This window comes from Ambystoma mexicanum, chromosome 5p (assembly GCF_040938575.1).
Source record: "Ambystoma mexicanum isolate Mex_15411 chromosome 5p, UKY_AmexF1_1, whole genome shotgun sequence".
NCBI classification, from domain to species: Eukaryota; Metazoa; Chordata; class Amphibia; order Caudata; family Ambystomatidae; genus Ambystoma; species Ambystoma mexicanum.
Window position 1 is genome coordinate 99,859,710 of NC_090930.1, and position 25,031 is coordinate 99,884,740.

At 43.6% G+C, this 25,031-nt stretch overlaps 1 long non-coding RNA gene across 1 annotated transcript in view; it reads right to left on the reverse strand.

Annotated features, from left to right (window-relative positions):
* LOC138481627 (uncharacterized) overlaps window positions 1–21,865 on the reverse strand; it is a 174,932-nt gene extending 153,067 nt beyond the window's left edge. Inside the window, exon 1 of the long non-coding RNA XR_011274293.1 lies at window positions 21,684–21,865. This is a non-coding gene — a long non-coding RNA (uncharacterized lncRNA). The remainder of the gene's footprint in view (window positions 1–21,683) is intronic.
* Between the last annotated feature and the right edge of the window lie 3,166 nt (window positions 21,866–25,031).

The window sequence follows — 25,031 nt, forward strand, 5'->3', positions numbered from 1 at the left end:
TCAGAGCAGCTAAATTCCTAGTGAGGGAGGTCTTCCCCAGGTGGGGGGTGTGCGAGGTACTGCGGTCAGATAATGGCCCACATTTCGCAAACGAAATGTTCCAGCACATCACGTCCTTATTGAGCATCAAGCATAAATTTGCATGTGCATACCACCCACAGGCCAATGGTGTATGCGAACGCCTGAACGGCCTACTAAAAGAGGCAATTGCAAAAATACAGCAAACAACAAAAAAGAGTTGGTTGTATTGCCTTCCGATAGCCCTATTTGAGCTAAGGAATAGACCAGGTTCCGACCACCACCTCACCCCTCACGAGGTGGTTACCGGACGCCAAATGCGCCTTCCTCTGACACCAACATCAAGAGCATTCACCGATCACGATAGTACTGCCACTGTTTTTGGTGATGAAATGTACCAATATGTGTCTTCTTTGATTACTAGTGTAGTGTTTGTGTCTCAACAGCTCGAGCGCACACGGGGCGGGTCTAACAGTGATCAACAAGAAGAGGCGGATAAAGAATTGGAAAAGGAAAGACTGTGTAAAATTGCTAAAGGTGACCACGTGCTACTCCGCAATTTCAACAGGAAGTGGAACAGCCCACGTTTCACTGGCCCCCATCTGGTAGAGGAGATATCAACGAGAGCAGTAAAGCTACAGGACAAACGTGCCTGGAATCACCTACATGACGTAAAGATCTACAAACTCCAGACCCGCCCCAGCGCCACCGACAGGGCCATCGGAAGAACAACAACAGCGTCACCAATGGAGGAAGAGACTTCTGCCATTACTGACGGCTTAAGTGTCCTCATACCCTGTCAACCCCCACCCCCAGATCCCCCAGAGACAACTAATGGACCCACCCACCCCATGGTCACACGATCAAAGAGTAAAGAGACTTCCGCCAGCTAAGCCCCAAACCCTCTGCCCAGTGGCCCCCTACCCACTACAGTAACGACTGAACTGAAGGACATTGTTTTGCACATATACACATGTAAACACTTGAATGTTCTCTTTTTCCTTTCTCTCGCACATGCAGGTACTGCGTATTATTGTACTGTTAAGAAAGTAAGCTAACTAACAAATTCACTGCCCAGGAGTAGATGGTACCCTCAGACGATAACTACCCAGAAGAATTGTCACACCAATTTGTATATGAAGTAAGAAGGCCAACGTACCTGAACAAAAGAAGGGTACATGTCTACTACACAGCATTCCTCTTGGCCATAGAATATTCAATGCCCCACCTCCACCCATACTTGCCTGCCCTAAGAGATAGATCACTTAGAGTGGCGTGGGAACAGCTCTTCGCCTGGGCACAGAATGACTATCTGATAGGGAGGGCTTAAATAACAACCACTAACCGTAATAACAAGCATATTAAGAATTTTCAGGCGGGCAAGAATAAGCTGCCGGACTGCAGCAAGGTAAGAGCAAAATGCCGGTGAAATTAGCCTTTGTAATAAAATTGATAGGGATTTTGATGATCACCGGGTTCTTGGCTGCCTCTGTATGGCAGTACAGCTATGCTATGAATATTGTTGCTGTACCCAAACCTAATATACCCCCATCCCCAGCTGCAACAGGTGTTACGTCAGGTGGTATTAGTATAATCCCACACAAAGATAATAGAGTTAAACGCAGCACATACTCAGATAATAAAGGTATTGACAACTACATACAAGATTCAGCGCACATCTCAAACAACATGTGGTATCAACACATGACCCACATAGGTAAGCAGACAACAGAAGACAGCTGCTACGTTTGCTCATTAATTCCATATGCCATGAGCGCTTCTCGAACATTTGTTGCCAAAGAAATAGATGACAAAACAGCACGATGCATAATATACCTGGAACTGTTCCAAACGAAAGGAAGATTTCAAGGGACAGTGGTGCAATTGGTGTGGAAAACACGAGACACATATCCATATGAAAACAACTTCCTCAAGACTTATTTAAGTTACCACAAGAAACGTTTACATACTGAAGCCTTTAGATACATGACAAGTGGTCCTGAAAAAGGAGAAACAAAGAAGGTAACACTACAGTACCTACCATGTGATTGGTATGCCACCGAAGTTCCTGGTAAAACAGGATGCTGGGAGAGGCCACTGGTGACGATAACAGGGAAGGTGTACTTGGACAACAAATAGGAGATAGGAGTGGTTGGCAGCAACATGATAACAAAAGAAACTATTTCAACCATCAATGGACACAACCACAGATGTTGGGCGACTTGGATCAAGTACGTACCCATGCTCACGTGGATAGAGAAGGATCTTCTCCTCAATAATACATCCGGGATTACAGGCTTCCGCAAATGCAAAATGGCTCCAGATAACTAGATGGGAACTAATGATGACCATCAATTCTACAGTGAATGGATTCAACGCAATAAAAGAGGAAACTGCGCGCAGTGAGGATGGTGGCACTTCAGAACATATATGTACTGGACCTCCTCACAGCAATGGAAGGAGGAGTTTGCGCAAAGATAGGACAATCATGCTGTACATTCATCCCTGCCAATGATGCTGACAACGGTACGCTGACAGAGGCAGTTTCACAATTGGCCCAGATGCATTCCAAAATGATGGATGAAAGTAAAGGTGTAAAAAAGGATGAGAGCTGGTTTTCAATATTATGGTCATGGATGCCATCTTGGCTGTCAGATGGACTGAAAATTATAGTTGGATGTACCATTTTGGCTAGAGCTACACTGATCATAATAAGATTTTGGAAAGCCCGGAAGGCACGCACCACAGACGAACTGATTGAAATGGCCGGTATGCACCCCTTGATGCCAGCAGATGACGGCCAACACACAGGCATGATAATACAAGAGAGAGAGAAGTTGCGCAATCAGATCTCCACCAACCACCTGGACCCACCATCTGTGAAGCTCGAAAACCCAAGAAACCCAAGGAGCTACATAGGGAAATGGGTATACTGCACTCCTGGAGGAACCTGTGAATACATGTATTGGTCATTTGAGGACCATGTTAACCACTATGGACATTTGGGAGGAATAACTAAAATACGGAGAGTGAGAGGCGATAAAGAAAAGGATATGTTTGTGGTCGACAAGTCGACCAGAGGGGGGACTGAAGTGGGAGAATGGAACAATAGGCTCCCACCAATCCCCTCTCGCGCCTGGTCTAGAGGATCACTGCCTAGGCACCCGCCACGAGATGAGTTTGCCCATCTACCAGACGACCAAATACCTTGGTACAGGAACTTACGGATGTGCCCACCTACCTGCCCTACCTGCCCAGCAGCTCGCCCTACCCAGGGCGACACCTGCAACATGGATCAACTCGACTAAACCAACACATCGTTAGAGATGCCATGACGACCTAGCCAACGATCACACCTGTACGACCATGCACACTGGACACTCCTACACCAATCTACACGAAGAATATACTCAAAACTATGACGTAGGTGACGAACACATCCACGGACGTGCATCTTTATTATTTTTCACATAGGCTTTTAAGATGCAGAAACGCAAGACGCACGATGAACTTATCTAAATGGCTTGCTCACGCTTCACATAAACCCTATAACCTAAAGCACCTGTGCACTCAACAGCTCCATTTATGCACCCGATTCAAGTAGGCCGCAAGCAAGAGCTTCCATGAACATTAAAATGAACAAGAGTCCGGTTGCTGATCCTGCAGAATGAGCTCGGCGAAAGGCAGACAGCCAAGCCACAATGTTGCAATCTCGCACGCCGCACACCAACGTCAAGGTCGCACCTGCAAATTAAACAAGGCACACAGTGGAAAAAAAATATTAATTGTGCAGATTTCGGCCTCAAACACGGTCCCGCCTCACGTGACCAAGCCAAACCTGAAAGGATGCCAAGGCTAAGAGAACGGGGGCGCCTGGATCCCTCGTTACAAGACACAGGCAGATACAAATAAAAGACTCAATGGACATCTGCGACAGTGGGAGTAGTCGGCCTTCCAGCCTATGAATAAGTCCTCGCATTGTCTGCACGTACCCATAGTGAAACATTGTTGCAAATGACAGGTACACCGTGAGCTGGGAACGGCGATGGTCCCAGGCTGGGAGGCTCACGAGCGCACCAATCAGAACATGGGGCTCTTATCACTGACGCCATTAATATTGACCAATCCTCAGGGGTCTTCATGTAACAATTCTCATGTATCTAATTGCAGGGACAACCCAGGTATACCACCTGACTGACCCTCAGCCACTAATACCCTTCTCTATATGTATGCTATACTAACCCTACCACTCAAGTAACCAATCCAGGGTGGAGATAGGTTTTTGCTAACTTTTCGAGGTGACGCAAGTAGCGCGTCATACCAAGGTAAAAAGGGCCTGCGAGCCCCACGATTGTGTGTGTGTCAGGACGGACGCGTACGATCCTCGACCCATCCCTGCCATTTGTATAATAAACAGCAGAACGACCTTGCTTCTTGCGTGCGCCTCATACTCATTTTTGTGATACGCGGGAGGAGTTGGGGCCTCCCTGCCAGGAGGTCCGCGGACGGCCCAGCCGACCCCGGCAGAATTTCCCCCCGACAGGTGAAAAGGTTTTATCCTCACATACTTTCATTTGTGAACTATTTGAATAAGTCACACAAGAAATCTGCATTCAGATTGGTTGGCTTGATGCACATTACTGCCTGGGTAAGATAAAACACCCACACCGCACATAACACACATCCAAGGTGTAAACAAAAACAAAAAAAAAAAAACACTCAGTATTGATTAGATAGCATCCAAAGACGGAGTATTATCTACATGGCTTCCGGCCCAATTTTGATTTTTCTTGCTTGTTTGAACTCCCCCTAAGAGAGTGGGCTGCTTCTGTCTGCACATGAATAGATGATGACTATGTCGCAGGTTTGACTTCATATTTTATTAAAATTAATGTAAGGTGATTATTATAAAACAAAAACAAAAGGAAATACCCAGTGTGTTGAATATGGAGGCATGTTGCCTCGGGTACTTATGTTACGAGAGATGAGGAGAAATGGATCCTGTTTTCTGTTTTGTAACCATGATTTTCAATTCAATAAAGTTGAAGAAAAAGTTTTCATTCACTTTCTTGAAACTGATCACATTCTTTGATGTCGATCCCCAGAGGGAAACTTGCCATTTTTAGCTAGGGTGGTTAGTAGCTGGCCTGTGTTTGAGCCGCTATGGCAGGAAGATGTCTAGCACCATTGGAGACTATGAAGGTACAGGAGAGTCATTACAGATGGGATTGCCTTCCTCTCTCCCCTGCTCTCTCACTCTCTGCACATTGGGCTCTGCTTTAAACCCATGCCCTCACCCTCAGTAGATCTTGGCTGTAGGTGATAGGTCTTACTAGAATCCTCCAGATTGCTCGCTACTATCAAGGAATTACAGGCCACATAAAGGAGCAGTTGTAGACTTGACGAAATTGAACCTTATTTTTGCAGTAAAGGAACACATTAGAAATATGGCCCAATTTCAGAACTGAAGAAGTCAGCTTACAAATAAGCATGCAATATGCATCATTCCTGCTAATATCAGACATGTTTAAGGTTCATACTTTGCTAATTCATCCCTGGGCAAATTCGATTTACCAGAAAGTAACACAAACCTCTGACCAAACACATCCACAGAAAAGTGAAAATGAAATCAAGGTTTATAGAATGAGCATTCTGAGGAATGAGGAGGAGACCGAGAGCAGAATGCAATGATGTCAATACAAAGTGGTCAAGTGTCCCCTGCCCATGGGGTAAATACTGAAGGGGCACGAGAAGAAGAAATGTTGCAGCAGAAGGCGAGCACGTGTGCTGACCTTGGCGTGGTGAGAAAGAATAAGGAACTACAGAGGGCACTAGTAGTACTGTCCAAAGACTGCTGTAAGGTCCACTGCCTTTGCTGGTACAGGTCCCAGGTGGAGAAATGCACAAGTCAACCCATATTGTTAGAGTGGTACTGAGACTTCAGGTCATGCTGTGAAATTGACAAGGATCATGGGACAGATTGTCTCCTGGGGTCCAAGGGATGTTGGAGAGAATCAGGGAAGTTCTGTGAGAGGCGGAGAGACATAGAGAAGGTAAGCGAGTGGAGTGGGGTACTGCAAGAGAAACAGGGACTTTGCATTGAGGGCACACAGGAGGATCCGGGATGGAACCAGAAGAGGCATGAGGAGCAGGTAAAGGGGAAGAATCCCTCTGGAGGTATGAGTGTATTAGTGGGGCCTGACACTTCCTTCCAGCAAATGTAGTAAAATTACCAGACCACCCGAAGGACATTGTGACAACAAAAGAACCCATGTGGGTCAATTTTGGGAAGTGATGTATACGTTTTAAAAACAGTGTGCAATAGAGATCAATCTAAGGCTGCATTCTGGTAAATTCAGTAAAAGGGTATCCCGTGGATTCGACGCCAATTTACTTCCAAGTGAATACTTCGAAATGACTTCAATAAATGTTGTTAATTGTGAGTTAAGTGGTAAAAATGGGGTTGGGAGGCCTTTGGTATAGGGGTAGTAGTGAAGGGCAAGGTGAGGGCAAAAGTGAAACCCCGCCCCCTAAAAAATAATTATCAAAGCGAAATTTCGAATGAACCTCTTCGAAGTAAATTACTGCGAAGTAATTACTTTTGGTGAAATGAAATGCAATCCAGTGAAAATACCAACGTGTCCAGTTGAAATGTTAAGAGGACGAAAACCCTGAAGATGAATTCTACGAAATGTAGTCAAAAGGACATAAAAAAAATATTGGCATAAATGTCACAAATGAACACTCAGGATGTATCTAAGAAAGAAAGAAGAATGTTGGGAGCCATAATAACGTCGACCAAAATGCTGACGTTGCATCCTGGCATTGAAAGTACAAAGACATGCAGGGGACAGATGACAGAAACTTTGCACAGGTGCAAGTGCAACATTGCATGGTATTGGCACTAGGGCAAAATGTGCCTTATTTCTAAAGAACAATGGGACATATTAGCAAAACATTGCAACACGACAAGTGCACTTTGGCATGCTATATGCACCAGGGCAAACATGTCACAAAGAAGCATGTTCACTGCATTTTTGCACTAGGGCAAAGTTTGCCCTATTGCTAATATGAAATGGTATTAACCTAGAATATTTCCTCCTAGAATTAAATGCTATAGAAACACTGGCTACGGTGTTTAAACTCTTTTTGGGGGAATAATCTATGTAGAATGTTTACATTGCAACATTTAATTCTTGGTGAGGGGATACTTTGCTTTAACTTTGTTTCCTTTGTGATAGAATCCATGGTCAGAAAGCTGTGATCTTGCAAGCTTGTATCTGCATGGCTCCCTGTGTGTCACACATACTAGAGTCCACAGTCAGGGAGCAAGAATGCATCTATTGAACTCCCAGGTCCTTATTGTGTTCCTTTGATGTTTATAACATGACTTCCCTGATGTTGCGGCCTCCCTTTTAAAAATACGTAAAGCCCAGCTACTAATGCTGGGTGAATTAAATTGACTCCCATTGAAGGGGCAGGTTGTTTTTTTTTCAATTTCACATTTTGAGTCGCCTTAGAGAGACATTCAGGTTCTTTTGTGTTGGAGAAGATCACACCTTTCAGGACTGGTCTGCCTATTTGGCTTCTAAAATGGAGAGACTTCAAGCATGCAAGAATTGCTTGTAGTGAAGCACAGTGATTGTCACCTACCCGTTGATGGGAGCTGTGATGAATCTGTGAATGTCATTCCTTCTCCTCTCTTGGGAGACCTTTACCATGAGGCCAGGGTGGTGGGTCGATAGTATAAATGTCCCCCTGGGGGTGGTGAACAGGGGGAGGAGTATATGGGAAAGGAAGCTCCTTATGGGATAAGTGATGACTATCTCATGAGAATGCAGTATACAACTGCATTGTTACACCCTCCCTCTTTGCCATAGCCAAATCCTCCTTCTCTCATTCCAGTCAGTGCCAGTACCTGTTATTGTAAAGTCAGCCAACCTAATACAATGAACACAACAAATGCACAAGATGATCAAACTTGCCTTCCATACATTGTTAAGGCAAGCACTGGAAAGAAGAAGATGGCAAGGAGTGTGGAGATTACTTCAGGGAAATGTTGTGAGTGGTCTAGTTTTCCACTGTATCCGATTAGATTGAAGCAATACAAAATAGAGGAGGAAAACCAGGTGAAGGAGATCTCCTCTCCACAGAGGAACTGCCGCCTACGCCAAAGCGACTTCTGCAGAACGGGAGAGAAGAATGTTGTACATGGAGGCGGGAGAAGGACCGCACGTAGTCCAGGATATGAGGACTATGAGGCTCACTGACTGAACACCCCTCTGGGCATCCCAGGATCATGGGAGCTGCTGTATGGAGAAGAGGCATCCCAAGAGAGACGCAGTCGCAGCAAAGCCGCAACCAATTAGTCGAGGACCCTGAATGCTACTGGAGCCTGCACTGATGTCGTGATCCAAGCACCCTTAAGGAATCTAAAGGGGCGTCACACTACAGACCAGGACCCTTGATACTGGCCAAGGATGCAGCACACAATTAAAACACTTTTACTTTATTTATTACGAATCCAGTTGAGAAGGCACCCAACCCGTCTCACACCCTCTTTGCAAATACCCCTGGTCACAATGGACCATGAATCAGGTTGGTGTGTAATAATACAATATTTATTTATATTTAAATTCCAATGAAAATCAGACAAATTTAATATAGGGCAGCAATCACCAGTGTGGTGATCATTACACGGTAAAATGATAGAACACACTTAGTTTGACATTGTTACATAAGATATATAATGCACAATTGGATAGAAACAAAATTACTTTTCGGGGATTATTTGCACATAGCACCACAGTTAATGTTTCCCCCTGCAACACTCCCTCAAGCCCCTGTCAACCGAATTTTGTGTGGGTAGAAAGGAGCAGCAAGGAGTCAGGTATACTAGGCAACAAACAGAATTGGATGCAAAATCGAATAGAAAACCTTTGAAAATTGAGCAAAATAGCACTCAGAATGACTAAATACTTGTTTTACATGTGTACTGAATGAATGAGTGGACATGAGGATAGCAGTATCAGAGATGTAAGAACATTAGCAAACTAGAAGGCAATGTACGAACAATGGACATACAGTTCAGAAAATCGACTTGGGAAGGAAAACGCAGTGCAGCAAAATCACACGTGGAGAAATTGCATTTGCTTTTTTTCACGGGTTTAAAATGACAAAAACAGCTTGAAAAACAGACAAATCGGAATGTGATTGTAATGCTAAAGGAACAAAGGCACATCACAGGTATAATATAGAAATGAAAGTGTAACTCTGGAGGGATAACAGTAGGAAATTCTTAACAGGGAAATAAAATCGGACTTTAGGATACTAGCAGTATACAGGGAAAATCGCAAAAAGGAAAATGACACGTGCTACAACAACTATAATTTAGTGGATAGAATATCAAGAAGAGAAACGCTTCCCGTGAAAAGGGTTCAGCTGCAGTCCTAACACCACCACACCCTGTGTGTCTCTTTATGTGGGAATTTATTTGCTTATTTCAAATATGACTAAGGACTTATGCAATGGACTAAAAGGATAGGAAAGAAAGGCGCTAACACATGGATATAAAAAACAGGATGCACAGAGGATTCTGACCATATTTAAGGATTTTGCTAAGGCAGTTATATGATTTCTATGGGTTTGGACATAATCCAATGGACCAAAGCAAGGGATACAATTTTTGGGTTACTGGAGAGGGGAAATACTTACAACAAATTCTTGAGTGGGGTAGCTTGGACAGCTAACCGGGTCACTGCACAGTGGTTAGGCTCTCTTCTAGGGACTCAGTGAGGCAACCGGGGTCTGGTCTCAGTAGATAGTGAGGTGTATCAGCTGAGATAAGCAGGTCTGGTCACAGGATGATCCAAAAAAGGGTACCACAGCCTTTCTCCCTTTTTGTCACTGAATTATTTGAATCTTTGTGGGGTTTAATTCTGGATGATGGCACTGCCTGGATAACTCAGCTATCACTGGCCTGGCTTCTGGAATCTGGAATTTGCAGGGTAAATATGGAATTTCTGGATCTCTGGATGCGCTGGAGCTGGAACGTCAGATAAGTCCAGAGCTCCCTCTGCCTCCCTTTTATATAAAGCACATGACAACAGAGTATTTTACTATGTGGGCTTAACCAAGGTAGGCTTTCCTCTAAATCGGATAGTTCAAACTATACTGTTGCCTCCTCCCTGGAAGCATATTGGACTGAAGGAGGTGGCTTTATGGTGTGTGTTTTTATGATGTACAGGGCCGTCCCACAGTTACTTTTGCCAAAATCTGTTATGACACAAAATGCAAATTTGTACAGTTGTTGCACTTTTGAAAATCACATAGCCATATTCCATATTTTACAAAAATCCTGTCATTCCAACTCCCAAGTTAGTACAATGTTGTTTAGTCCTTCTAATAATCTTTTACAATTTCTAATGGGAACCGTCTAACCTAAAAATGTACAAATGGCTACACTGAAGCCTATCAATGTGGGACGTATTTGCAACTAACTTGCATAACTGTGTCATGCACAATTTTCTTATTAATGCAATTGTTCAGGCATTTGAATCCCCCCCATGCTAGAGAGGACCACATTGTCTTGTTTTAAAGGTGCAAAAATTACATTCAAATTGTTAAAATTTCCTATTACTGCATTTTCAGGTTGCAGTAATAAATGTTTTAAGAAGAAAAGTCTTTGACGCAAGTGGGCCGGCGTTGTCCCCAAAGAGGGGCAGTCTTTCCACCCCCAAGCCAAATGTCTCTGTCTGGTTCCACTGGCCCAGAGGTTGTCATGATGACTTCTTTGATCCTGGCAGTTGCACCTGAGGAGAGGTGTCACCAGGAATTCACACCTATGTCTCCTGGCAGTCCGTTGGGCCTCATTGTGACCCGGTATTTGTCCATTCCTCGGTGTCAGAAAAAAAAATAATAATCTTCCTCATTCCCATTTGAGCAATGAGAATGGGGAAGCAGGAGAGTGCTACACGCTGGTATAACAAATCACTGCAAGTCTGTAACCCCCCCACCCATATGAGAGTCTAAACATTTTTTTAACCTCATTCAAGAAAGCATAAGGTCTTGGACCCAAGGAGATAAAAGGAAGAGATTTGCAGAGGCTATCAGGGATAATTTCCTTTGGTATGTAGGAATACGTAGTGTGAATTTCAATCATGCAAGAATTGCAGCGTGACCTCAGACTCCTATAGAAAGAGTACGCCAGTATACAAATGATGATGGTTTTGCAGCCGGTGTGTGTGGCTTTCTCAGATGAGAATAATACAAACCAAAGAAAGGAGTGAGCAGAGCATAGTGTACCATAGCATATCATGTAGCACAGTATATTTTAGGAACTAACAATGAACCTTACTAAGTACTAATCCATTAGCCATTGATCTTAACCAAACAAATCTAATTAGTGATTAGATTGGGGTTAGTGTAAGCTATAGCACACAGTGCAAAATGTGGGTGTAAACTGTAAGTGCAGACTGTGGATGGTTGCTTTGAAAATAAAATCCACAAATTGCAAACCCATCCACAGTGCCTGGAGGTAAGGCTCAGAGAACGGTGAAACTGCAGAATTAATTTTGCAAAGACAACCTGGTTGAGCAGAAAGCACATGAAGTTAGAAGGAAAGTGTTACACAGGTTATCCGGGTTGGAGAAACAACATTTTTCAACTCTGTACAAAGATGGCTATGACCAAGCAGAAAGGAGTCTGGAATATTACTAGGATGTGGGCTAAAGATGGGTGGCACTATTTAGAAACATTATCTATGACATCACAGCAGGAGGTACAATAATGGGTGATAAAATCATATACTTTCTTTATGAAGATATTTGCAAAGGGAAGGGAAGGGGCTATAAGACACAGAAGGAAGAGAGGAAAGGGGGGCAGAGTTAAATTGGATAGAAGCAGAAGGAAGAGGTGAAGAAAGGAAGAATTAACACATGCAATGTGCTGGCTATCTGTGTGCTGAGATGAGACTGAGCTGGGCTGCCAAGAGGCAGTGAGCAGTAGGAGGGTGTCGGGTGGCTTTTGCTGAACTCCAGTAGCTGTGTGGCTAGATGTGTGGCACAGAAAGAGCACATGTGCTTTGTGGAAGGGGTCTCACTGTCAGACAGGACACCCTGAAGCTTTTGGTAAGCATAAGTGACAAAATTAGAAAATATTTTAAAAAAGCACATCATGCTCTTTCCATGCATTAGAATCTAAATGTTTGTTTTATGTGCGTGGTTAGTCACTGGCAGTCTTGCAAAATTGTCCTTTACTTTCCAAAGTTGCAAGGATAACTCTGCATCACCGGCCAAGATCTCTCATGGGAGGTTTCGTGTTGAAAAAAGGGTGTTTTGGAGTGTCTTTGCATTTACTGAGCTGTATAAGAATGTATAAAATGTGAAGTGCTGCATGTTCTCCTCAGTTATCCACGTTTGCATTTTACTAATGGTTATTTTTCTTGTATGTGAGTGTTTCATGATGTACTCAACATTTCCAACTGCATTTTGATAAGCCATATTTGGACTCTGTCCTATTTTGACAAATTCAGATAACAGCTAAAGAGTGCTATTGTAACAAAACAAAACAAACAAAAAAACTTTTGTTTCCTGTCATTGTGTGCTCTGTTTATTTTTGTGATGAATAGAGTGTAAAGCCTGGTGTGTCTGATACCGTCAGTGACAACATATGCGTGTCCGGCACGGCATTAAAGTCTGGGATAATAGCCAATAGGACCCAAATAAAAAGGACATAAAAGCAAGCTAATTCCCCATGTTTTAGCAAACAAAGAATAGGCACATTGTTGCATGCTCTTGCTGGTGGCGCTACTAACCTATAGGTATAACAACCCTTACAGTTATGTTTCGCAGGGAGAGTGAAACAGACAAAGCCATTCCATGAACAAAGAAGACATAACCCCTTAGGGAACTTTTCTTATTATTGGGAACATTTGGAAAGTCAAGGGAAATACTGACAAGTCCAAAGCCTGAGTGAACATTGGGGGTCATTATGACCCTGGCGTTAAGGGTTTAACAGCGCCGCAAAAGGTGTCCGCGCCGTTAAACCCTTAACGCCTGATTACGAGGTCCTTTTGCGGGACCCGACCTTAACGGCTGGTTTTACCAGCCGTTAAAGTAGGGTGCCGCAAAGGGACCTCGGTGCTAATTACGGTACCGCAATTTGCTGTACCGTACTTAGCGCCTTCCCCAGTCCCATTGAGCCCTATGGGGTGAAAATGGGAATGGGGAAGGGCCATGGTGAAATGGGGAAATACCGCCCCGCCAACCTTGGAATGGAGCGGTATTTCCCAATTCCACCATGGCGGACTCGTTACAACACCGGCACCAACCATGGTGCTAATAGCGCCATGGTTTAGCGCCGGGGTTGTAATGAGGGCCATTGTGTTGTAACCTGTGAAGGCCTAGAAGTAGTCAGGGTCTGAGAAATACTTCCATTAGCCCAAAGACATTTTCTGTTATATTAATTTGCAAAGTCAAGGAAACCACCAAATGAAGAGATGAGCTACTAACTTGTGAAGTAGAGCAAGAAGTAATCCAGGGAAAAGAAGCACATTTCTGGTCATTGGAACATCGCATTGTGGAAAAGGAACCTGTGTTTTGTTTATTGACAACCTGATACATTGGGATCTTTCTGGTGACAAAGAATCTTCATCCTCAGTTTAGTTGAACATACATCATCCTTGCACATTAAACTTAAGTTAATAGTGTTAGGGTCAGAATTAGAGTTTTTGGACACTGCAGTGACTAAATATTTATTTAACATCCTTATGTTTTCCCTAGATTTCTTTGAGGCAGAGAAACCCCTCTTACCTTTAGAGACCGAAAGGTTGTTTTTTCCAACCCTTTATGTTTACTGGTTAATAAAAGTGTTTTAGCAAAACACTGTCACATTTGTGTCCAAGCCTTAATTCTGCACCCTTGCAGAACGAAGGGAACCTGACAAGAGGATCCTCAGCATACAACAACTGTGCTCAACCTCCACTGGCTCGGAGTGGTGGCCAGCCCTTAGTGGCACCCTTGCTAGTCTCCAGGACCAGGTAGAGGAGTTCATCACAATGTATAGCCGTTATTGTCACACCCTTAATCTTCAGTGCCCGACCAGAGACTTCTGAATGTAAACATTAACTGTACAGACTATATCAGAGGTTTATTTTGTCCAAATCATAACATTCCAAGTAGTTTTTGGCAAGGAGTCAGAAGGACAATCGCATCCTTCATAACCCATTGGCTAGAGGTGACATCCTATAAACAAATACACTAAGGAAGATTGGAAGAAGGAGTTTGAGAGTCAAAATTAGGAGAAAGATCAAATTCTCTCCTGAAGAACCATGGGCAAACACGTGCTGAGAGAAAAAAGAAATGAGAAACAACCAAGGGAACTTGACAAGAGGATCCTCAGCATACAACAACTGGGCTCAACATCCACTGGCTCGGAGTGGTGGCCAGCCCTTAGTTACACCCTTGCTCGTCTCCAGGACCAGGTAGAGGACTTCATCACAATGTATAGCCGTTATTGTCAAGGAGTCAGAAGGACAATCACATCCTTCATGACCCATTGGATAGAGGGGACATCCTATAAACAAATACACTAAGGAACACTGGAACAAGCAGTTTGAGATGCAAAATTAGGAGAAAGATAAAATTCTCTCCTGAAGAACCATGGGGAAATACCATGGGGAAACACGTGCTGAGAGAAAAAAAAGAAATAAGAGAAAATAGAAATGTGAGAGAAAACAGAGAAAGTACATTCTGAAAGTGAACATTATGAAAAAGAATCTATTGAAAAATCAGAAACTACTTGGCATTGTATGATTTGGTGAAAAAAAAGGAGAAACAAATATACCTCAAAGGTGGAATATCAAAAATGTAACAGTTAGCACACAGCACCAGGACCCCATAGAGCAAAATAAGGTTATTGTGGATTGTATCGGTCACAATCAAGGGGTCCTGGCGTGCAGATAACTGGAAATCGCATAACCATCACAATGGCTCGCCCAGGGCAATAATCCTAGAATTTGCAGGAAATATACAATACATCATATATCAGAGGTTTGACAGCTTGTTATGTTATGTTATGTTATGTTTTATGTTATGTTATGTTATGTTATGTTATGTTATGTTATGTTATGTTATGTTATGTTATGTTATGTTATATGGCATTTGTAAAGTGCTGAATGCAATGGTGTGGCCTCAATGCACTGTGGAGTGATCACCCTAAGAGGATTGGAGTCTTAGGAATGAGAATTGAAAGGAGGATTTTAAGAATGTGTGTTTGCATTTTAGCCAGCACAAAGGTAGGGCGGGGTGGCTAAGTCCTTGCTAGCAACCCATAGAGATCTGGCTAGTTGATGGGTGCTATGATAGACTTTCAGGGGAGGAAGCGAGTCAAGGAGACTGGTCATGTGCCCAGCTGGACCGGATTGTGTGTCATGAGACTCAGCTGCATTCTAACGGCAGAGATGAAGTGATCAGGAAGTCGTACGCAAGTGAGAGGCCATGTTCCATTGAGATGACTAGAGAGTGCTTTTGGGCTTTTAAATGCAGGCCTACATCACTATCCCTTAGAATGATGTTGTCGTTGAATTTATACAACAGCAAGCGTACAGCTTTTATCATTGCAACACTAAACTTAACACCATGTACACATTGTTTTTCTAGTTTAAATAAACTCGGTCCTAGGCTGCCTGTGGGTCCCAACTAGTCAGCCAAAGTGCCCCTTTAGCCTCAGCACACTGGCTCTAAGTCAGTGACCGCAGCTGGTAGGGTTGGAAATCAGACATAACACAAGAAATTCATTGTATAATGTGACCCACCTGTATATTGCTTTACCATTTGAATGACCACCAAAGGAGAAATATATATATATATTGTAACTGTTGTATTTTGTTGGAAATTCTCAATTGAATGTTCTAAGTACTAGACTGCCCCATTTATCATACTGCCCCACGCCTACGAGAGTCAGGGCAATCATTAAATCCACAGGTGCTTTGTTCTGGGTAGATATTTCTCACACTGTATCCAGAGTGCTGAGGAAAACCCACAAAACGTTTTGGAAGAGGTATTAGTTCACACAGCAGTGAAGCGTTTTCAAAAATAACTAAAATGAATAGAGCCTGTGCTGAGAGGAATTGTGAAAGCTCTGCAAAGCAAGAAGGCTCAACACAGGAGGAATTACTGGCACCAAATAAGACATATCAAGATCGGGATACCACTGAGGGTTTTATGTGTTTTTGTCGAAGATAATTAATCGATTTTCTTTTTTTTTTAGTGATCGATTTTGCCTCAATTATATGTGGAAGAGATCTCCACAGCACCCCCGCCCCCATTTACCCATACATTATTTATTTTCCGAAACCCACCCCCACATATATTTGGGGCAACATTCGATCAATAAAGTTCGATGAATTCTCCTTCGATGAATTCTACTGCAGCAAATACTCCTGTCCCTCGAACGAGCAAGACACGGAAGGAGAGGAAGTACCAGAGGATGCTTCTACTGTTGCATCCTCCCTGCTCTGTCCACCCCAGCAGCCAGCCTAGCATAGAAAGAAGCCATGTGACTCCAGGATGCCAAGCATGATATCCAGAGTGCTTGGCTAGCCTGAGAGTTGGAGTAAGAATATCTGACTAAAACTTAATAAGCTAAAAGGGAGAATCTGAGCTCACAGAAAACGGGAAGGGGAGAGACCACCAGAAGGAGTTGGAGGAATTCGAATTGGAAGCTGGGAAAACCTAAGTTATTTTGAATAATTATAGATGTGTTTTCTGTGTTTGCGTGTATGCACTCTCCATTCTTTTCATATTGGCATGCACTTTTCTTTCACCTCTTTGCCAAGTGACTTTCAGCCAACAGCTACACTCTTCTGAACACCACTGGTGTTGTTTTCGCAAAAATCTATATTTCATTAGTTCTGCTGCTCTCTCCAAGCCCTGATGCTGCTACGGTCTCCGGAGGCTTATCGATAAGTAGTTGTACCTTACAGGCAACTGTACAGTGCAGAATGCTGGCAGTGTCTTGGATGGTGTACTCTAACTCTCCTATTCTCATCCAACAGATCACACAAGTTGCTGGTCCACGGGTTATAGGTCAGACGGTAAAAAAGATCATGCATATTAATCCACTTGGGGTCAATGCCAGCACATGTTGGGCCCCTGCCAGTGTCTGGGCCATGCCCTGACTGGAAGCATTGGAAGATCTGTCATGCCCACGTACTGAAATTTGATTTGCTGCAGCATTACTGCGTATGTGTTGCTTGCTTCAATCTGTCATTTATCTGTCACTGCTCTCTGATTGTCTGGGGAGAACACTGAGTGACTGTTAGCACCCACACAGGCATAGGCATAGGTAGGGGTGGGTATACACAGACATTATTGACTAGCAATAACGTTAGTGTGTGACCAGACCTTGTGTATGCTGCACTTCGTTTTTCAATAGTAAATCTGCATGGCCTGCCTGGTGCTGTGTCACTCATATGGAACTTCGCAGGGTGAATGGGCAATGATGGACATGGACAGGTCAGAAGTCAAATTTACATATTGTATTCAATTAATACAAATAACACAGTAAAATCATTTTATTTCATCCACACTATAACATTTTCTAAAATTCATACAAATACATAATATATATCAAAAATATGCTAGAAAAATAATGTATCTATCTAAAAGACTATCTAAAGTGCTAAGTGCTTTTTTTGACAAGGCACTTAGCACTTTTTCTGATAACCTTGTTGCACTGACTTTTGTGGTCTAACTGTTGTAGATACACAGTGGCTATATACATTATAATTAGCAGTGCCTGATTAGATAGTCTTTTAGATGGATACATTACTTTTTCTAGCATATTTTTGATATATATTATGTATTTGTATGCATTTAAGAAAATGTTATAGTGTGGATGAAATAAAATGATTTTTACTGTGTTATTTGTATTAATTGAATACAATATGTAAATTTGACTTCTGACCTGTCCATGTCCCTCATTGCCCATTCACCCTACTGAGTCTTTGAGCCTCATTCCGAGTATGTCGGTAAGGGATAGCGGCCACCGGTAACGAGACCGGTGGCGGTATTCCCTTACCGCCATACTCCGAGTTCCCTCTGTTCCCTCGCCTTTAACGCCTGCTTTGAGCAGGTGTTAAAGTCGAGGGCGCAAAGGGGCCTCCAAGCCAATAACGGTGACCGTAATGAACGGTCACCGTTATTTGCATCTTCCCCATTCCCATTGAGCCCTATGGGGGCTCATTTGGGAATGGGGAAGAGCCTTGGTGAATGGGGAATTACCGCCCCGCCAACCTTGGAATGGGGCGGTGATTCCGCCATCCACCAAGGCGCTGCAGGTCCGGGTACGGCGTCAACCAAGGCGTTAATAGCGCCATTGGTTAGCGCCGTACTCGGAATGAGGCCCTTTGAATGTTTTGAATTTTTGTATTTATCCGTGTGACCCCATTTCTCTTATTTGCTATGTACATAGTTCCCCAGGTCCACGGTTTAGGGGATACCCATCTCAATTGCTCTATCCATATGGAACATGGCAGCATCAGGGAGGACATGTTTTGTGGAGGCTGTGTCGAAAGTGAAAATAATGAGTCACTGTAGGCAGTGGGGACGCTAACAATCTGGCAGCACCCTGGCCTATGTCCTGTTTAAAATGTCATTCGATGCACTGAATGTTCAGGTGAAAAGGACGCACGTTCCTCTGGTAGAAGGTATGGGCAGTCCTCCCTCCCCACCCGGTTCTTAAAATGTACCCTTGCGCATGAAGCACCCTGCTACAGAAAATGAAAATCCAATTTAAGGTGGTAGTGAGATGATGCCCACCACTGCTGAAGAGTGCATGGATCCAAGAAATCTGAGTTTGCACTCTACCTTCAAACATTCATCACATGTTTACTGAAGGGTAAGTATGGAGTTTGAAAGGTAACCGTGGGGCAATTGACATTGTATAACAGTGCTTATATTACAAATATTCCAGGCTAGGAGACTTGTATTTGTGAATGAATGACAACCACTGCTCCCCTTCTCAAGTCTTACTCTGTGCTTGCACAATAGTTGACATGATAAACTCAGGCTCGTTCCGTGGTCTTGCCACTCAATGATCATATGCCTCGCATTGCAAATCTGTGCTATATTGCATTTGCAAAGGTCTGGTCTCTAGAGAATGCAGCTGTCAGGAAATATGGACATAATGTGACCCCGGTATGCAGTATTGTTTGCTGCTGTGTGCGTTATTACATAGAGAGTGGTCAAGCAGTGGGCGATGCAGTTATACAGCTATTTATATAGCAACTGCAAGAATAGGAAACACTGATCAAAACATAGAACAAGTGGCACTCATTCTCAGAAGAAGTCTACATAATTTAAAAGGTGCAGTGAGAGAGACAATAGTTCAATAGAGGGACACGCAGTGACAGTACATTAGATAAATATATAGAATAGCTAGAATTGCACATCCATGGAATGATGAAAACACAGTCATACCACCTGTTTCCTTCCCATATATAAGAAGAAGCACATTCCCCTGGGCCATTTTATGACCTGATTTATTATATGGGCCAACACATTTAAATCCTGGCTGATAGTTGGCCCTAAATAGATAAAGTAGCCAACCTATTAGAGTTTAACACGTGGTATCGTTGCAGCATTTAGTAAACCCTTATACGTTATCTGTGATTCTGCTACATTTAATTTAAGATCTCTCCCATTCATGTATTCCTCAAAATCCTCCACCAGGGTTTGCAGGGCCTTGTGTGTCATCCACGGATGCAAGTGTGCAAATAATGTGGCTCCACGTTCTTGGTTAATCCATTTTGAATCCCCTTAAACTCTCAAATAACGACTTGACATATAGATTGAAAAGTAAGAGGGGAGGCAAAACACTTCAAATCCAGAAGGCAGGATCGGTTGCCACCAAATCAGCTCTCTATTTGGAGGGCCCTTGTGCTGCAGATTCGTTTCCCAATGGACAGCCCAGGGTCACAGGGCTGAATAGGTGGTGAGTTGCCCAATACAACCTCCCGAGGACTGTTGCCATCGTACCAATGCCCATTGGCTGCCGGGAGCATGAAGTGGACTGGACCACTACGTTCACGCCATGATTTCCAGGAGGCACTTGTGTTACAGAGCAAGGTATATAGATCCTGTCGTCACCCCCGAGGCAATAAGTGAGCCCCTTTATCCTGCGTGTGAGGCATTGGACCCATGGCCTTGGGCCCCGTCTTCTTGCTGGTGGCGTTTTGAACACTTCTAATTGGAGTGGTTAGTTGCGGCAGAGAGGATGCAACAATGCTTGCAGGCTCAAGTGGGCCAATATGTACTCGCTCTATCTCTTCGTCAATTAGCTCCCGGTTAGTGATCGTGACCAGGCTATGGATGATAGTGGTGCTGGATGCAAAAAGTAGAAATAAAGCGGTAGTTGAAACAGGGGACTCCACATTTTGGGTGGAGAGATTATTGCACGGAAGTGCCTTCCTCATTCTTTTCTTTTTAGAGGCTAGCAGTTCATACATCAATGCCTGGCCCTGCCTTTTCAGACGTCTTCTCCCAATGGCAAAATGACGTTCCCCGATAGCTGTGGGTGGAGGTTGCAAAGTGGCAACCTTCAGGGTGATAGGTGGCAAATTGGCAATTGACCCCGGTTGTGTATATATATATGTTTTATTTTTGCCTGTCTCTTGTATCGGTATATATATTTTATTTTTGCCTGTATCTTGTATGTTGTATGTAACCTAAGCCTTGCACCTGCTTCAACTGCAGCGCCCTGATACCCTTGGGTCTGGTGCGCATTAGAAATAAATAAATAAACAAACAAACAAACATACCACTATTACTTCTGGATGCTCAACCAGCTCAAAACTATGCGTCAGGGCCTTCACTACTGTAGCTGTAGTTCTAGAGCCGAGACAGGAGAGTGAAAATATAGATTCCGCAGTCAACTTCTTATTGAGGCTTTTCAGAGCGTCCATATAGTGGACTTTGTCTGAGTATATGATCATAACCTTTGGGTCATTAGCCGGAGAGAAGAAGACAGTCCATGGTTTTCGAATTTATCACCCCACTCTTGTCCACTCCCTCCGATATTTGGAGAAGTTATTCCCCAGTTTGACTGTGTGCTGAGGGCAAGCGCAAGCTGCCCGCCTGGTATTGGTGGCAGGATAGTTCGTAGGGGATAACAGAACTTCATTCGTAGTGTAGGATCCTGTCTCCCCACAAACGTTGGGCGTAATGCACCCGTTGGGGCTGAGAGACAAGTGGTCCCGGAGGGGCAGTGCGGAGGGGCGTAGCTGGTGAGAACTGATGTAGCTGTTATGCATGATGTGAATGGGGTATCTGCAGTGGGCGAGTTTGCCATGTTGCCAGAGTCAGCCATCACATTGTGCACGTGCTTTGAAGCGCTATGGGGCTCCTTGCGCAACGTTTCCTTTTATGTAGCAGCAGCGTGGTTACACGGTAATGGAGGCAAGGAGCAGACGAGTAAACGGGCAAAGGAGCAGTAGCAGCCAACTCAAAAGGGATTAGATTAGGGGAAGTAAAATGCACAGTAGCGAAGAACTCTCAGGTCAAGGTACAAGGCACAAAGCAACAGTCACGAAAAGGACGATGTTTGTAGTCCAATTAGCAGAGGAAAACAACAAAAAAAGAAAAAGAAAGCAAGTAATGACTTACTGCTTGCTGGTCAAGCTGGGCAACCTGAAGGCAGTCTATGAGGAAAAATCCAAGCACTAAAGTGTGCCACCGAAAAGCAGTGGAAGCCGTGGAACTGTGGACCTGCACACAGCCGCACGCTGTGCGCATACCACACCCTGTGCAGGCTTTATGGTGAACACGCCTACAACCAAGGGCATGTACCGCGCTGGGTGCAGGATTTATGGTGAACACACCTCCGATCAAGGAAACAGCAAACAGACTGCAGGCAGGACTCCAGGCACCTCCAGGCTCCTTTAAGGTCTGTGTGACTGCACACAGCCGCACACGGTGCATGTACTGCGCAGGTGCAGACTTTGTGTTGAACACACCTCCAATCAAGGAAACAGCAAACAGACTCCGGGCAGAACTCCAGGCACCTCCAGGCTCCTTCAGGCTCTGTGTAACTGCACACAGCCGTACAGATGATTTCTGATTTCCCAATTGATTTTAGGCATCTTAAATTTGACATTAATCTGTTGGTTGTACCATTGTGCAAAACCAAAATAAGATTTTAAAGGGAAGGTGCGGTAGCGGTATGATTGGCTACTGCACACAATACATTTCCAACCTTAAAAAAAGTGTGGAAACTGGTTCAATACATAAAATAAGTATTAATAAGATTAATATTCAGTGGTAGATACATTTGTCTTTCTTTTGACTTTTTTTAACTGCATAATGGGTCTTGATCGAGACTATTTTACTGTAAGAACAAGTTTCAATTAATTATAGTTATATATTGATGAGAACTTTTATTGATATAATGTTGATGTGTATGCCATATGTTAAACTGGCGTGAAAAGTATTTTACAATAACATGCGCCAATAAAACATAAAAATAAATAAATAAATAAATCATGTGTGAAGATTTTCAGAACTGCCCCAGTCATCTTAAAATCGGCCTCTGTTATTTGAAACCCAGTCGAATTCTTAACCTTTGGTGGATTGCAAGTAGCGCTGCATGCAAAATATCTTGGCAGCAATCTGGCACATTCCTTATGATGGTCATATAGGCATTTTCTCAAGAATACCAGGACCTTTGTTTGTATTCTGGCTAAATGGCATTAACACCATAATCAGTTCAAGGAGCAGGCACGGCTCATTCCGCACTTTGCCCACTTCAGAAGGTGTGAACATTCACATGGCAGAACATGACATGACGGAACCTGGCTACGATTGTATCACCACATATTTTAACGGTTGCCGTCATGGGTCTTCTCTCCTCACAGAGGAGGACAAGCCATCTAGGGCATCGATCCCTACCGGGTTCACTCAAAGGAAATAGGGTGAGGAGGAAAACCATTCTTCACACATGGTGGCTGTAGATATTAGGATTTCAGGTGAAGACAGTTTTGAGACTGGAGGGGCGAGAGAGCTAGTGGTGGACAGTCTTATCATAATATACGGTGTACCTCAGATATAGGAATGAACTCGACTGGCTATATTGCAACGCTAGAAATCACAGACATCACATATTCCCATTTCCATATAAATTCCACCATTGCCCTCCAAACATTGTGCCACCACCACCAGGATCTACTGTGTCCCTTACTGCATAACATTGCCTTTGACCTCACTTCCAGGAATAGTACAGTGTCCCCCCACCCTTGCAGACTGAAGACTGTCTTAATGAAGTGAGTCAAGTACAAGGAAATCACGAGTCACAGGTCAAGTATCGATGTCCATACAGTTATCCTTCGTCGAGTTCCTTTACAAAGTGGAAATAGAAAGTCGTTCATTCATCACCAGGGATCATTCTGCAGAATTCGTTTTTCCATCGATTTTTTGCCAAAAAAACGAATTGAAATATATGTGGGGTGGGTAAAGAGATATGAAGGGTTAAGGGGTGTGGGGAATAGGTAGTGAAGAACTGGGAAGGAGGTTGTGTGGGGAACACCCCCAAAATTAATAGGTGGGGAACCCCCAAATTAATTTAAAAAAACAATGAATGTTTTCAGCCAGAAATCAGCGATGGAATAACATAGAAACTTGGCAACAACCTATGCAGTCGTGCAGTTCTAGCCAAATTGGACTGCTGATGCTCTTCAGTTGAGGTTTCCCAGAAACCTCTCAGAGTTGTCCAGTTCAGAGTTTCTAAGTTGGTCATTTGAACTAAAAAGATATACCGCTTCTCAAAGATCCGATAACATTCCTTTGGCTCCTAACAGACGCCAGATTGAAGTTCAAGTTGCTCTGCACCATCAGCTGTGCCATCTGGAGCAAAGCTCCACAATACCTGCACTCAGTAATCCACTGGTATTTTCCATCAGGAAACCTCAGGTTAGTTGTCACTGAGCACATTAAAGTGGCATTAGCCAGCAGAACACACTCCTGAGGAAAAGGACCGCAAACACCAGCTGCAAACTAAGAGTTGATCTCTCAGAATATCTACATCTCTTAGAAATCCACATTTCAGGAAGGACCTCCCCTTCACATTGTACTTCCCAAACAGTATTGTGTCTCCAACTGTAGCGATCCTGGTCCCACGTCCGGAAATACTCAGGTGCCTTACATGATAATGGCCTTTGTCCAGAACATGGTTACTCAGAGCCAGATTGTAAAGATGACATAATCGCATGCATCTGACCAAATTCAGCAGGGGACCCTCAGGATTGAAGCTGCTGGACTCAAGTGAATCCTATGTTTTCTCCTTGTAGCCATCTCCGGTCTGTCTTCCAGCTGTCTTGTCTTGCCACAGAACTCTGAAGCAATCCCTTGCTGCACATGGGGCTCTAAAAAAACACTGCGAATGAATAAATAAGTTTAGTGCTCACTGATATAATATGGTCATTCTTTCTGGAACGTCAAGTGTTCTCCGTAAAGGCAAGGTGAGCAGGGAGAACCTTAACCTTGGAGAATCAATGCCTATGGCACTGTGGACATTGGTACCAAAGAGTTGTTTTAGTGTGGCCAAAGTGGTGATAATCCTTGTTTTTGTTTTGTTTGGGGCTGGTCAGAGGATGGAAGTCCCTCAAGTAACACAGAAGATTAGGAGGGGCACACACCAACTCCCCTCAAATGTGACTCCACCGTGCACCCCTATAATCCTGATCACAAACGTCTGAAGAACATCAGTGCTTCCACAAACAGCTTTGTGTGAAATCATAAGTTCTTTGGAGAAGAGACAATAGATCTTCAGACCCTGTTTGACAGCCTAGCACCAAATCATTGCATTCATGATCCTGCTCAAGAAAGGCTGTTGTGATACATTGGTAGTTCACAAACAGTGGTGTTGATCAACTTTCTTTTTCACAGTTGACAGTCATGCCTCCTGCTTCATCGTCCTAGGTCACTCTTCAATGCGTACAACGTCCTTTCATTGACACCCGT